Raw genomic sequence first — 13,592 nt, 5'->3', positions numbered from 1 at the left:
CAGGGTGTTGAAACGGATTAAAACGATTTTACATTACTTTTAATGGGAAAACAAATCGGTTTTCGAACAGGGTTCTGGAACGGATTATGGTCGAGAACTGAGGTTCCGCTGTAGATTAAAAAACGAATTTTATTGTTGTCTTTTCAAATAATAATAATCGCGTCGAAAAAAAAACTCCCAATTTCCAAAACTTAACATGTATGCTATTGCGTCTACAATACATTTACCCCCCCTTAAATTATGAAATTCCAGTATGGGGCTCTACCAAATCGGAGCCTGGTACAGCACGGTCCTGTCGCTTTGTAAGGGCCCCCCGAGACAGGCCGTGTAAGGTGAGGCAGACGTAGAGTTGATATACAAGTTGTCTGGGCATCAAGAGGGGGAGCGATGAGGCCCTTTTCACAAAAGCTGATAGATGAGTGCCAGCCAGCCATTAAGTATAAAGTAAGCTAGGATTTATCCCACCCCGACTAATTCCTGGTTTCCTGGGAGAGAACAGCGGCAGAGGAAGAACTTGTAGCTGGAATGTGGGATTACAGTATTTCAAGGAATTGGTAGATCATTTGGGGTAAAACCACATTCAGGAGTTCTAATACAAAAATGAGTGCTGCTGTTGAAAATTTAAAATTGTCTCACTAGCATTCCTTCGGGACATAAATCCCAAGAATCATTTGAAGGAAATTGTGTGTCTCATACAAATTCAGTAATAAAAGAGATGTTTTGTTTACTGTGAGGAAAAAAAATCTCTCTATCTATCTATTGTCTGCACCGCTTATCCTCAGTAGGGTCACGGGGGTGCTGGAGCCCATCCCAGCTATCTTCAGGCAGTGGGCAGGGGACACCTAGGGGACACCCTGAACTGGTTGCCAGCCAATCGCAGGACACAGAGACAGACAACTCTCTCGGTCATTCACACCTAGGGACAATTTGGACCAGCCTATTAACCAAACATGCATGTTTTTGGATTGAGGGAGGAAACCGGAGAGCCCGGAGGAAACCCTCGCAAGCACGGGGAGAACATGAAAACTCCACACAGGGAGGTTTGATAACAACATAGTTTACATTGTTTACGAAATTGACGATAAACATGTCATAAAAGCCTTAAATGAAAAAAAATCAAGATAAAAAAGAATACAGTGGAACCTCGGTTTTCGAACGCCTCTCAGTTCGAACAAATCGGAGTCCGACCAAAAATTTCGAGAAATTCTTGCTTCGCTGTTCGGTCAAAAAATCGGCGTTCGAACGCCGATGCTGAGCGGCGTACGGATGTAGATCACTCTTTTCCTGACCAAGTGTTATCGCGTGCGGAAGTGCTTCGTTTTGCTTTCGCTTTATTACACGTTCATGTTAGCGTAATCTTTTGTACGGAAGATTACGATAACGCGGACGTACGATTAGCCTGGGTTAGCTTTATGTTTTATTAAACATTCAAGGTAAACATTCAGGGTGTTGGAACGGATTAAAACGATTTACATTATTTTTAATGGGAAAAATGATTTCGGTGATCAAACAATTTGGTTTTTGTACAGGGTTCTGGAACCGATTATGGTCGAGAACCGAGGTTCCGCTGTACTAGGATAGGCAGTATTAGCAAGGTCAGTGCTTGTAAACTGTGCATCAGAACACCAGTGCAATGAGCAACATTTTCTGTTGGGTCATCAACCTTTTTGAACCTGAGAGCTACTTTTTGATACTGATTAGTACAGAGTTTGATATGTATTTCTAAAATAACAATATATTGTGTTATTACCATGTTGTTACTATTTTATTCAAGTTACTACCAGGTTTTAGCTATTAGGAATAGGATAAATCATGTTCAGTTAACCACTGAAACATTAGGACAGTTTGTCACGACCAGAACGGAATTAGGACCCAGACGCGTAACGTTAATCACAAGTTTATTGAGATATAGAGGAAAGGCAGCGCCCGTGATCCGGTGCTCGCTGGATGCGGGAGGCAAGCCACTCACAGAATCGGAACGTGTTCCGAATGCGGAAGTGGATCTTCCGGAGCGGGAGATCGTAGCGTGGTAGACGGAAAAACAGGTCGATAGCCGGGACGGGAGAGTAGAACGTGGTCGGGGTCAAAAAACGAGTCGTTAGCCGGGACGGGAGATCAAAACGTGGTCGGGGTCAAAAACGGGTCGTAGCCAGAGACAAACGGGCAAATCAGGAAACGGGCGGGTGGAAATCGGGTGAAAAATCGGGACCGACGGGAGTCAGAGTCAAAAATGGTTGCCTTGTGGAAACAGAGGTTCGCTGACGGACTGACAACAGGCGAGTGAAAAGACGGAGCTTAAGTAGGACGGGGAACCAATCAGGAAGCCCGCAGCGGCTGGCGCCAAACGAGCGGGCAAAGGTGAAATTAATCAGTCATCATGACACAGTTAGAAATCAAATATCCTAGAAAATCGGAATGACCAGTCGCTGGTGAGCTAGTTTCAGAACAGGTCTATGGGATACTGAATAGGTTCTTAGGGGGCTGTAGGAACCAGGTATGTGACCCTGGGTGTAGATCATTGACTTAGTCAACTGGGGCATAAAGAAGAATTGTGCAGAAACAATTTAAGAGAACATTAAAGTTTTATATTTCTTTCACCTCTAGCCTCGATTACTGTAATGTCCTACTCTCCGGTCTCCCGAAGTCCAAAATCAAGAGCCTACAGCTGGCACAGTGTCATGATTACCCAAGTGGAGCCACCTGGGGTAATCATGTGGCGCGCTGGAATGTGCTTCCTGATTGGTTAATGCTCCCTTTTTAAACGCGTTACGCGGAGAACTCTTTGTCGGAGGATTACTTCTGTACCCCGTAAGACTCTCCCGATTACATGTGCCTTCTTGTTTACCTGATTCTGCCTGCCTGCCTCCGATCCGACCTGTCTCCGATCCGACCTGCTTCCGTCCCACGCTACGATCTTCTCTTCAGTCCCGGTAAACTCGACCTGCTTCCGTCCCACGCTACGATTGGTTACGTCTTCCGAAGTTGTCTTCACGTCGTTGCTGCTGCTGACGTTCGACGGTCATCACGTCTCCCGCTAACCCTTACGCTTCCCCAAATAAAGAATTGTACGAACGCTCTGGGGTCTCCTGCTCTGTTCTGGTCTTCCCTGACAGCACAGAATGCTACGGCGAGGCTTTCAACTAAGTCAAGTCACATTACCCCGATTTTAGCGAACCTGCATTGGCTCCCTGTTAGCTTAAAATGTGATTTTAAGGTTCTGTTGGTATTATACCAAATCATGCATGGACTTGCTCCCTCATATCTTTCTGATTTGATTTCCACCTATATTCCTGCTTGGAGCCATAGCCCAGAAAATGCTGGTCTGCTAGTGATCCCAAGAGCCAAGAAGAGTTCCGCAGGTCCGAAAGCGTTCTCCATTCGGGCCTTGAAGCTGTGGAATGCTCTGCCCTCTGAGATTCGATCTGCAACATCAGTGGAAATGTTTAAATCTAGGCTTAAAACACACTTCTACTCTATAGAATATCAATAACCAATATTTCATGTTGACAATATCTGTGTACTGTTCGTTAATGCAACATCCATTGCAGCCTGGTCATCCTGGAAGGGGGATAACCTCATGTGCGGTCCCTTTTCATTTTCCTCATGTTAAGATTTTTTAGTTTTTCCTTGCCCTCATGTAGGTTTTAGATCAAGGGATGTAATGATAGTGTTATGATTACTGATGCGAGGCATCCGGGCCTGCTCCTTTGGCGCCAACAGCCTCAGACGTTGATTGGCTCCCTGTCACTTTTTATACCCCTGCCTTTCTGTCACCGGTTGTCAGTCCGTCTGCGAACCTCAGCTTACGCTAGGCAAGCTTTTCGACCCTGACTCTCTCCTGTTCTGGTTCCCGTCTGTTTCTCTGACACTTTTTCTGATCTCGACCACGATTTTTTGCTCCCCGTCCCGGCTACCGACCTGTTTTTTTCCACTCTCGACACCGCCATCGTTTGCCACGGAAATACCACTTCCGCGTCTGAGCAACCTGCTCCCCGCAATCTACGGATGGTGTGTACTATCCTTTCCCTTCTTCACAATAAAACTCAGAGAGACGCACGCAAGTGGGTCCTGTCACCGTTCTTGTCCTGACAAATAGTCTGTGCAGCCCTTTGAGAATTCTTGTGATAAAGAGCGTCACAAACAAACATGACTTAACTTGACTTTTACATAAGTTTTAAAAATGTTTACATAGAAAAATAGTGAATACCACAAAAGCTTAAATTTTGGGAAACAGGCGCACACCTTTGGGACCAAAAGGAATGCGTACGTCAGGTTAAGGTCAAGCTGGAGGAGTTTATTTACTCCAAGTGATGGTCCTTCCATAGGATTGTTTTGTCCCCTGGAGGCGCGGTTCATTTCCCACGATTCACATCCCCCCCCCGACAGGTTTTGTAAGCGTACCCGGGGGTTCATTGTTTTAACGTGTTCGTTTAAGATGTTAAGAAAGCAGCGCGTCACAATAGCAGAGAATAAAGACTACAACCTGGACCGAGGGCTATTTTTCTCTCTCTTTTGTATTTCAAAGTGTCCGCGGTGACCTGAGCGCAACTGCAGGTTTTTGGTGGAGTTACACAACAGCACCGCATTGTCCGCCACCGCATAGCTAAGCGCTCGACAATTCGCTACGCTTCATTAGTTTCTTTGTGAGTTCGGGTCGGAAAATACAGTACACTAAAAAAGTCTTGGCCCCCTTCCTGATTTCGGTGTTTTTTTTTGCATAGTTATCACTCACAAAGGTTTCAGAACATCAAACCAATTTTAATATTACACAGAGATAACCCGGGGATATACAAAATGCAGTTTTAAAAGATTGATTCCATTTATGAAGGCGCAAAACAACCAAAAACTTTTTGGGCCCTATGTGAAAAAGTAATCGCCCCCTGAACCTAAAAGCCAATTGGGCCACCTTAAGCAGCGATACCAGAAATCCAACGTTTATGATAATGGGTAATGAGTCTTTCACAACGCCGAAGAGGAATTTTGGCCCACTCTTCTTGGCAAAATTGTTTCAAATCTGCCATATGGTAGGGTTATTTTGTTGTGATTGCCCAAGTGAAGTCACCTGGGGCAATCGTTTGGCGCACTGGGGCGCACTTCCTGATTGGCTGACATTCTCCACTTAAGCGGTCTGCGTCCAGAGATGGACGTCTAGGTATACTCTTTGTATCCCTGAGTGTTTCTCCAGACTACAAGGTACTCACGACTCCTCTTGCCTGATTCATGCCTGCCTTCTGTTTTTGACCTGTTTCCGTTCCACGTTTTGCGACCTACTCTCCCGCCCCGGCCATCGACTTACCTGCTCAGCTGTACCCGTCACAGAGCTGCCATTCCGCCCGAAGAGGCTGACAACCGACAAGCGCCGACGTCCCAAGCCAGTTTCAACAACTCTTTAAAATAAAAGCATTTTTGAAACTAACGCTATTGGATCCGAGAGTCCGTTCTGGTTGATGACATTTTTAGCATAAACTGTTTCTGGTTACACAACAGCATCTCAATTGGATCTAAATCTGGACTTAGACTTGGTCACTCCGTTACCTTCATTTTTTTAATTGTTTGGCCATTCAGAGGTGGACTTGCTGGTGTGTTTCGGACTGTTGTCCTGCTGCATGATAAAGGAGCGCTTGAGTTTGAGGGCGAACTGATGGCCGGACGTGTTCCTTTAGGATCTTCTGGTAAACACCAGAATTCATTACTCCATCATCCAAAGTTAGTTGTCCTACTCCTGAGGCAGCAAAGCAGCCCCAGACCATCACACTGCCACCAATATGCTTTACGTTTAGCAACATGTTCTTTTTGTCAAATGTTGTTCCATGTTTACGCCAGATGTAACAGGCTGCACACCTTCCAAAAAGTTCAATTTCTGACTCATCCAAAAATCGTGAGGCTAATCAAGATACTTTCTGGCAAATGTGTGAAAATGTAATAGCCCCCTGAACCTAAAAGCCAATTGGGTCACCTTAGGCATCGATACCAGAAATCAAATGTTTACGATAATGTGTAATGAGTCTTTCACAACGCTGAAGATACATTTTGGCCCACTCTTCTTTGCAAAATTGTCTAAAATCTGGGAGGGTTTTCTAGCATAAACTGTCCGTTTCTGGTCACACAACAGCATCTCAATTGGATTTATATCTAGACTTTTACTTGGCCACCCCGGAACCTTCATTTTTTTTATTGTTTGGCCATTCAGAGGTGGACTGATTCACGTGTTTGTTACCTCCCGTCTCGATTACTGTAATGCATTACTCTCCGTTCTCCCCAAGTCCAAAATCAAGAGCCTCCAGCTGGTACGAAATGCTGCAGCGAGGCTTTTATCAAGTTTGATCAAGTTACCCCGATTTTAGCGAACCTGCATTGGCTCCCTGTTAGCTTAAGATGTGATTTTAAGGTTCTGTTGGTAGTATACAAAACGATGCATGAACTTGCTCCCTCATATTTTTCAGATTTAATTTCCACCTATGTTCTGGTCCGGAGCCTTCCAGTGAAAACCCTGGTCTACTAGTGATCCCAAGAGCCAAGAAGAGATCCGCAGGTTCGAAAGCGTTCTCCATTCGGGCCCTGGTCCTGTGGAATGCTCTTTCCCCTGAGATTCGATCTGCAACCTCAGTGGAACTGTTTAAATCTAGGCTTAAAACACACTTCTACTCTATAGCACGCGCGTGTCAAACGGGCGGCCCGCGGGCCAGATCAGGCCCACTAAAGGATTGAATCAGAGACAACACTCAGAGAAGCGCAAGAGAAAAACAAGCTGCAGGTTGTAATATGTCAACTTGATGTTGCCAAAGCCAGGTGCCTCTCACAGACACTGTACTTATATTTATTTCTCTCTCTCTCACTCTCTCTTTCTTTTCCACCCCTTTTCTCCCTCTCTGTCTCTGTCTCTTTCTCCCTCTGTGTCTTTTAACCTCTTTTGCGCCAACTTCCTTTTTTCCTTTTCTCTTTCTCTCTTTCTACCCATCGCGCTTTCTTTTCTTTTTTCTCTCCTTCTGTCCTTCTATTTCTCATTGGATTTACTTCTTCCTCTCCCTTTCTTTTCACCCTCCCTCATGACTTTTTATCTTTTTTTTGTCACACTCTCCCTCTCTCTCTTTTTCTTTCTTTGTCCCACCCTCTCCTTTTCCCTCCCTCTTTCTCTTATTTCTTTATCTCTCTTTTTCTTTCTCTTTAATCTACTAGTCCGGCAACCGACAGAACGTTTATTCTATCGTGTGGCCCCCGAGTTAAAATTAGTTTGACACCCCTGCTCTATAGCATATGAATAACCTATATTTCATGTTGACAATATCTGTGTATTATCTTTTATTGCAGCCTGGACATCCAGGAAGGGAGATTACCTCATGCGCGGTCCCTCCTCAAAGTTTCTTCATTTTCCTCATTTTGAGGTCTTTGAGTTTTTCCTTGCCCTCATGTAGGTTGTAGATCAGGGGATGGTGTCATAATAGACTGTAGTTTGCAATAATATGTGCAGCCCTTTGAGACTCTTTGTGATTAAGGGCGTCACAAATAAACATGACTTGACTTGTCTCGCTCGTGTGTTTCGTACCGTTGTCCTGCTGCATGATAAAGGAGCGCTTGAGTTTGAGGACATGAACCGATGGCACCAGAATCACTATTCCGTCAACCGCAGCAAGTTGTCACGGTCCTTAAGGAGCAAAACAGCCCCACACCATCACACAGCCCTTCTGCTCGTTTTTGGGAGGCCCCTATAAGAAATGACAAGAGAAGATGGAGTACTTCCAATGATGAGATATAAACATCGTGGAAGCAACGCGCTAAAAATAGACGAAATCCGTAATATAAGGGATTAATTTGTCCCCACCTTGCAGGATGTTGTCCCACTGATCTCAAAAAGGGAAACCTGTCACACCTGCTCTGCATCCTCACCGACGTATTGTTTTCTTTTCCATCTGACCCCTCCGCCCCTTCACATCCTTAAGAACAGCTATTAAAAATGGCCGTCAATCCTCTGAGTGGAAAACCGGCTGGCTGCCAGAGCCGATTTTTTTGACCATAAACAAAAACATTTCCTGTGTATCGCACCCGTTTCCCCCGATTGTGCTTCTCCCGTCAATAAGAGGGCCCAAAGTCTCTGGAGTGAAATTAATGTTCTTCGGTAGCCTTTGTTTTTTTCTTAATTTATTTCCACAGGACTTTGCAGGATGTATTAACGTTACAATGTGAATCAAAGCCCTTTAAGTTGGCATATCTGAAATTGTGCTTTGAAAAATTGGACATACTATTCATATCTTTCGGACTTTCGTGAAAGAAAATTGGTGAAAATTAAAGGGACGGTGTGAAATATTTGACCACTGGACGTCACTGTATTGTGTAGTGTAGAGGTCTCCATTGTGGTGCCTGCTGTCACCAGGGTGCTTCCTAAGGTCAGCTGAGGTGGCCGCTGCCCTTTTCTGAAAATAGCTTACCAGTGCTGGGACTTGGTGATTTTGTAGTAAAAATATTTTTGAGTGGTTGACTGAGTCAATTTAACCCTACATACAATAATTAACCTGGAAACAACATAGTAACATCATAGTAATAACATGATAATTTGTTATTAGTCAAATGGATATCAAACTAGGTGATCTTTGCACCTTACTTTTAAAGTAACAAAGCTTGAAAAGGGTTGGAAATCCCTGGTGTAGTGCAACAGAAAATAAGGGCTACAAAGCACAAAGAAGAATACAAAATACAGAGTGTTAAAGTGACCAAACCTACTGCAGCTCCTGACCACCCCAAGCAGCCAAATCCAATCTTCTATCAGAACCAACACCTTAAGTGATGCAATTGTTTCTCAGGTACAAGTTTCAACAAACAACAGCCCGCTACGTCGTTCTGCTTGTGTAAAACAGATAAACATTTATTGGCGTATGAGTATTTTAAAAAAATGCACCTTAATCTACTAGTCATGTATTTTTGCTCGTTAATGAAATACTTTTTTTTACCACAAGGCACTAAATAATACACAACGCTTTAAAGGAATTCCCAAATTCTAAAACATACAAAATGTGAGAAAACAGTCTATGTTATTGCATATATGTCATTGGTATATTCGAATTATTTTCAGGGGTCATGCATTTTGAAGACAGTCTGGCTCGTCTTTGTCTTCCTGAGCTCAGACATATGTGAAAAACACCAGCATCCAAGCAAGCCAGTCACCCTATTGGTTTACATGTTACTAGTCGAAAAGGTTTTGACTGTTTAAAGCTGTAGTTCAGTTTGTGGTTTTTGTGAAGAATGCCTAGGCGACGTGTCGCAGATGGGTGTAGCAATGGTACAACAAATGGCGAGCAGCTAAAAGTGGGCAAACTAGCAAAAAAAAAAAAACACGCAGAAATAACAGCGGCTGAACCAGCCGGGACACTGCAGGCTAGCCAGCTGCCATAGAGGACGAAACAGGACCAATCGGCAGAAAAAAAGGGAAGCTGGCTGACCAAAATCATGCAGTAAGCAGTCAAGATAACCGTGAGGCAACAAGAAAACACTATCACGGCAACAAACCTAATTCCAGCCGGGAGAAAAAAGAATGAGCACAGCAAGCTGGCCAGCTTGCCGACAGTCAACGGGGCTAACCTAGACCAAACAAAGCTGGAAGCGCTCGGGTGCCCGCATACTCACGGGAGCTATCTGGACAATATTATATTAATCGCAAGACAAGCGACAAAAAAAAAGAAAGGAAAAGTCACAATCACATACCTAAAATGAGGCAAAGTCAAAAAAGGAAAGCGCGCTGTACACAACGGCAGGTAAACTTACCCTTTGATGGGGAAAAAAACAGTCAACAACACCCTAAACAAAGTTCCAATTACTCCGAGCTGATAGAGCGCTATGCAATCGCTTTTGACTACAGTCGTGCCTGTTTTTCGTAGTCATTCGATGACGTCTAGCGTGTGAAAAGATAATGGGTACGATAAACCCCCCAACCGCCCTTGAAAAAAATTCCCCTCGGAACTACACAAATCACATAGGTCACCCTATTTTACTTCAAAACATTGAATTGCTCCAATAGGTGAGCTTTTCATGTTTGATATAAAAATTGTAATTGAAGGTTTTTGTAGCTATTTACGAGTGTTAGTCCAATATTTGCGCTCATCTGTAAACTAGAAGCCACCAAACAAATATAGTTCGTTAACGGCGTCCTTTTACAGTGGAACCTCGGTTTTCGAACGCCTCACAGTTCGAAGAAATTGGAGTCTGACCAAAAATTTCGAGAAATTCTTGCTTCGCTGTTCGGTCAAAAAAACGTTCGAACGCCGGTAATGCGTGATTGCGTACGCTAGGATGCGATGCCGAGCGGCGTACAGGTGTTTTAGCCCCTTCTTATGCCTCCGAAGAATGTCAGTGCAAGCAGCAAAGTTGCTACAGGTGAAAAAAGAAAAGTAGTGCGTACAACTATTGCATTTAAGAAAGAAATAATAGCCTAATATGAAGGAGGTGTGCGAGCGCCTTCTGCTGACCACCACAAAGGTAAGAAATCCTATTCATGAGGTTACGATAACGCAAACGTACGATTAGCCTGGGTTAGCTTTAAGTTTACGTTAAACATTCAGGGTGTTGGAACGGAGCCCAACATTGAGGGTGTTGGAACGGAGCCCCCTTTCCAATGAACCGCTCACCACTTGTTGTGGAGACCCGGGTGTTACATGACTTGTAAACGACCTGATTTTTTATTTTTACACGTTCATGTAAGGGGAATATTTCGTATGGAAGATTACGATAACGCGAACGTACGATTACCCTGGGTTATCTTTATGTTTACGTTGAACATTCAAGGTAAACATTCAGGGTGTTGGAACGGATTAAAACGATTTACATTATTTTTAATGGGAAAAATGATTTCGGTGATCGAACAAATCGGTTTTCGAACAGGGTTCTGGAACCGATTATGGTCGAGAACCGAGGTTCCACTGTATTTTGATGATTCCTCGTAGTAATATCAAGCGATTACTCAACAGAGGGGCCGAGCTTTTCCCAGTCACACCACCCCCGAGCAGCCATTTAGAGAGTTTTCTGTGAACAATGCCTCATCTCACGAGCTGTTTTCTTTCAATATTTATACTCAGTCCGGGACACACGAGGAGGAAATCCTCCTGGAGGGGAACCGGAGCTACCGTATGGCGCGTTAAAAAGAAAAGCCTCTCAAGTCCACAGCGTTTCCTGGCTTTTTCCTCGCGCTGCAATCAAGTGAGAGCGAGAATGAGGGCCACGGTAAAAATAAAGCGCTTATCTGAGCTCTCATCTTCAACAACACGCCAGAAGTGCTCTCATGTAAACGCAATCTCCAAACATGTTACCTCCTTCAAGGAGGTTTGTTTGTCGGCGGGATCGCAAGAAACTGGGTGTGGCGCAGGAGCAAAGAAGAATGCTTATCGCCCTTTGGTGTGGAGCCTGGATTTATTTGGATATTTTTATTAATGGCATTCCTCAATTCGTCTGTACGGTTGCCACGTATAATATTTACTGCTGACTTTCCTGTGGCCTTTTTCTGACCATCTGGTGTCACCATTAAAGCCTGAATGATTAATTAGCCGATTGGGTTTTTTGCGGGGGGTAACATATTACGTGAACCATAATAAGGACATTTCTTTTGTCCTTGAATTAAAGTTATTGTCATGATTGCTGATTCAGGGCACCTGTGACTGCCCGATTGGCGCCAACAGCCATGAGCGCCGATTGGTTCAGAGACTCTTTTTAAACCCCCGGCTTTCAAGAGGAAGCCGTCAGATCGTTTGCGAACCTATGCTCCCAGCTAGGCAAGCTCACACCTTCCGACATTTTCTGCCCTGTTTTCTCCTGTTTCATACCTGTTGCCAACTTGTTTCTGGACCCGATCCTGCCCTGATCTGCCATCCCGACCACTGTTCTGTTTTGCCCTGTTTCCTGCCTAATACCTGTTGGCGACCTCTTTTCAGAACTCGATACTGCCCTTGCTCTCCCGTCCCGGCTAGTGACCAGTATCCCTGCAGTTTACGATTATCCTCGCTCGACACGTAAGCGCCACTTCCACGTTCCAGCCACCTGCTACCCGTGTCCGTTGATCATCGGATCGTGGAAGCAAGCCCTGCTCTCCTTCTTTATCAATAAAACTGAGTAAACATCTGCTTCTGACTACCCCTTTTCGAACGTGTTATGTTACATTATTTTGTTGTTGACTCATTGTTTTTGTCCTGTTTTTATTTTAATGTTCGAAATAAAGTTTTCATTCATTCATTCATTCATAAACGAACGCTACTGGGTCCTGTCTCCGTTTCTGGCTTGTGACAGTTATTAATAATGAGAACAGGCCAGCAAGGCGGTGCAGTGGTTAGCGCGTGTGCGGCACAGTTCTGAGGTCATGGGATTGAACCTCCTGTGTGAAGTTTGCATGTTCTCCCTGTGCCTGTGTGGGTTTCCTCCGGGCACTACCACATTCCAAAAACATGCGAATTTTCTGTCCCTGTGTGCCCTGCAACTGTCTGGCAACCAGTTCAGAGTGTCCCCAGCCCACTGCCCGAAGATAGCTGGGATGGGCTCCAGCACTCCCGCGACCCTACTGAGGATGAGCGGTGTAGATAATGGATGAATGGATAATGAGAACATTTTATTGAAATAAACCTTTATTGGTTGCGAGCTTAAGCGAACTGAAAATTGACTTCAAACATTACATATCGTAAACCTCAGGCGAAAATGGAACTACTGAATTATTTTTCAATATTTTGTTTAATGCATGGGAGTTAGGAAAACCGTCTCAGTCTCGGGCCATTATTGCATACGATATTTTTTTGAAATGCAGTACATTTGGTTATTTTTTTTCCGACAAATTCATCAGATGTTAATAGGGCCATTATGGCATAAGATATCTGTAACAGTAAGGTCACTATTGCACGCGATTATCCGCTAAACAGTGATTTTTTTTTTCGCCATATCCAATATGTTGTATCCATCCTAAGTAATTGGGGATTTCAAAAAGACTATGTTGTCACGGTTGCCATGGCACCCAATTGGCCCCGCCCGTGTGGCACCAGCCGCGGCTCTGGACTTTCTGTCTATTTAAGCTCAGTGCTCTCATTTTTCCTTTGTCTGTCTGTCAACGAACCTCTGCCCCGCAAGACGTGGGTTCTGACTCAGTCATGTTTTCCTGTTGGTATTTCCATTCCGGTATTTTTCCCGTTTATTTTTGTCCTGTTTATTATTCTCTTCAGTTTTCGTTCCTGTCCAGTTTATTTTCGATATCCTGTTTCATTATCAATCCTGTCCGTCCGTCCTGTCCGGTATCGACCCTACCTGTCCGATATCAACTTGGGCAATTGGTATCGATCTCGTCGGCCTCTGGCTCCCCATGTTGGCTGCGGCTGCATCGGCTCGCTACAACGGGTCAGGTGCAATCGACATTTCGTTCTGTGGACATTGTTACACAGAATGACAATACAAGGAAATAATTATTATTATTATTATTATTTCACGCCAGACTGCAGCCAAACGTGCATGACTCCCCATTTCCCGTAAAATAAAAGGCTTGTGTGAGAACGTCACACTTTTGGGTCTTGATCCTGTTCTGGTTCTTGCCATACGTAGTTATTGTTTTCAAAATTTAACAGTTTTTATCCTTTTTCCCC

The sequence above is a fragment of the Urocampus carinirostris genome, chromosome 5, assembly GCF_059441175.1.
Source record: "Urocampus carinirostris isolate Australia breed hairy pipefish chromosome 5, RoL_Ucar_1.0, whole genome shotgun sequence".
NCBI classification, from domain to species: domain Eukaryota; kingdom Metazoa; phylum Chordata; class Actinopteri; order Syngnathiformes; family Syngnathidae; genus Urocampus; species Urocampus carinirostris.
This window is presented reverse-complemented; position numbering follows the sequence as displayed.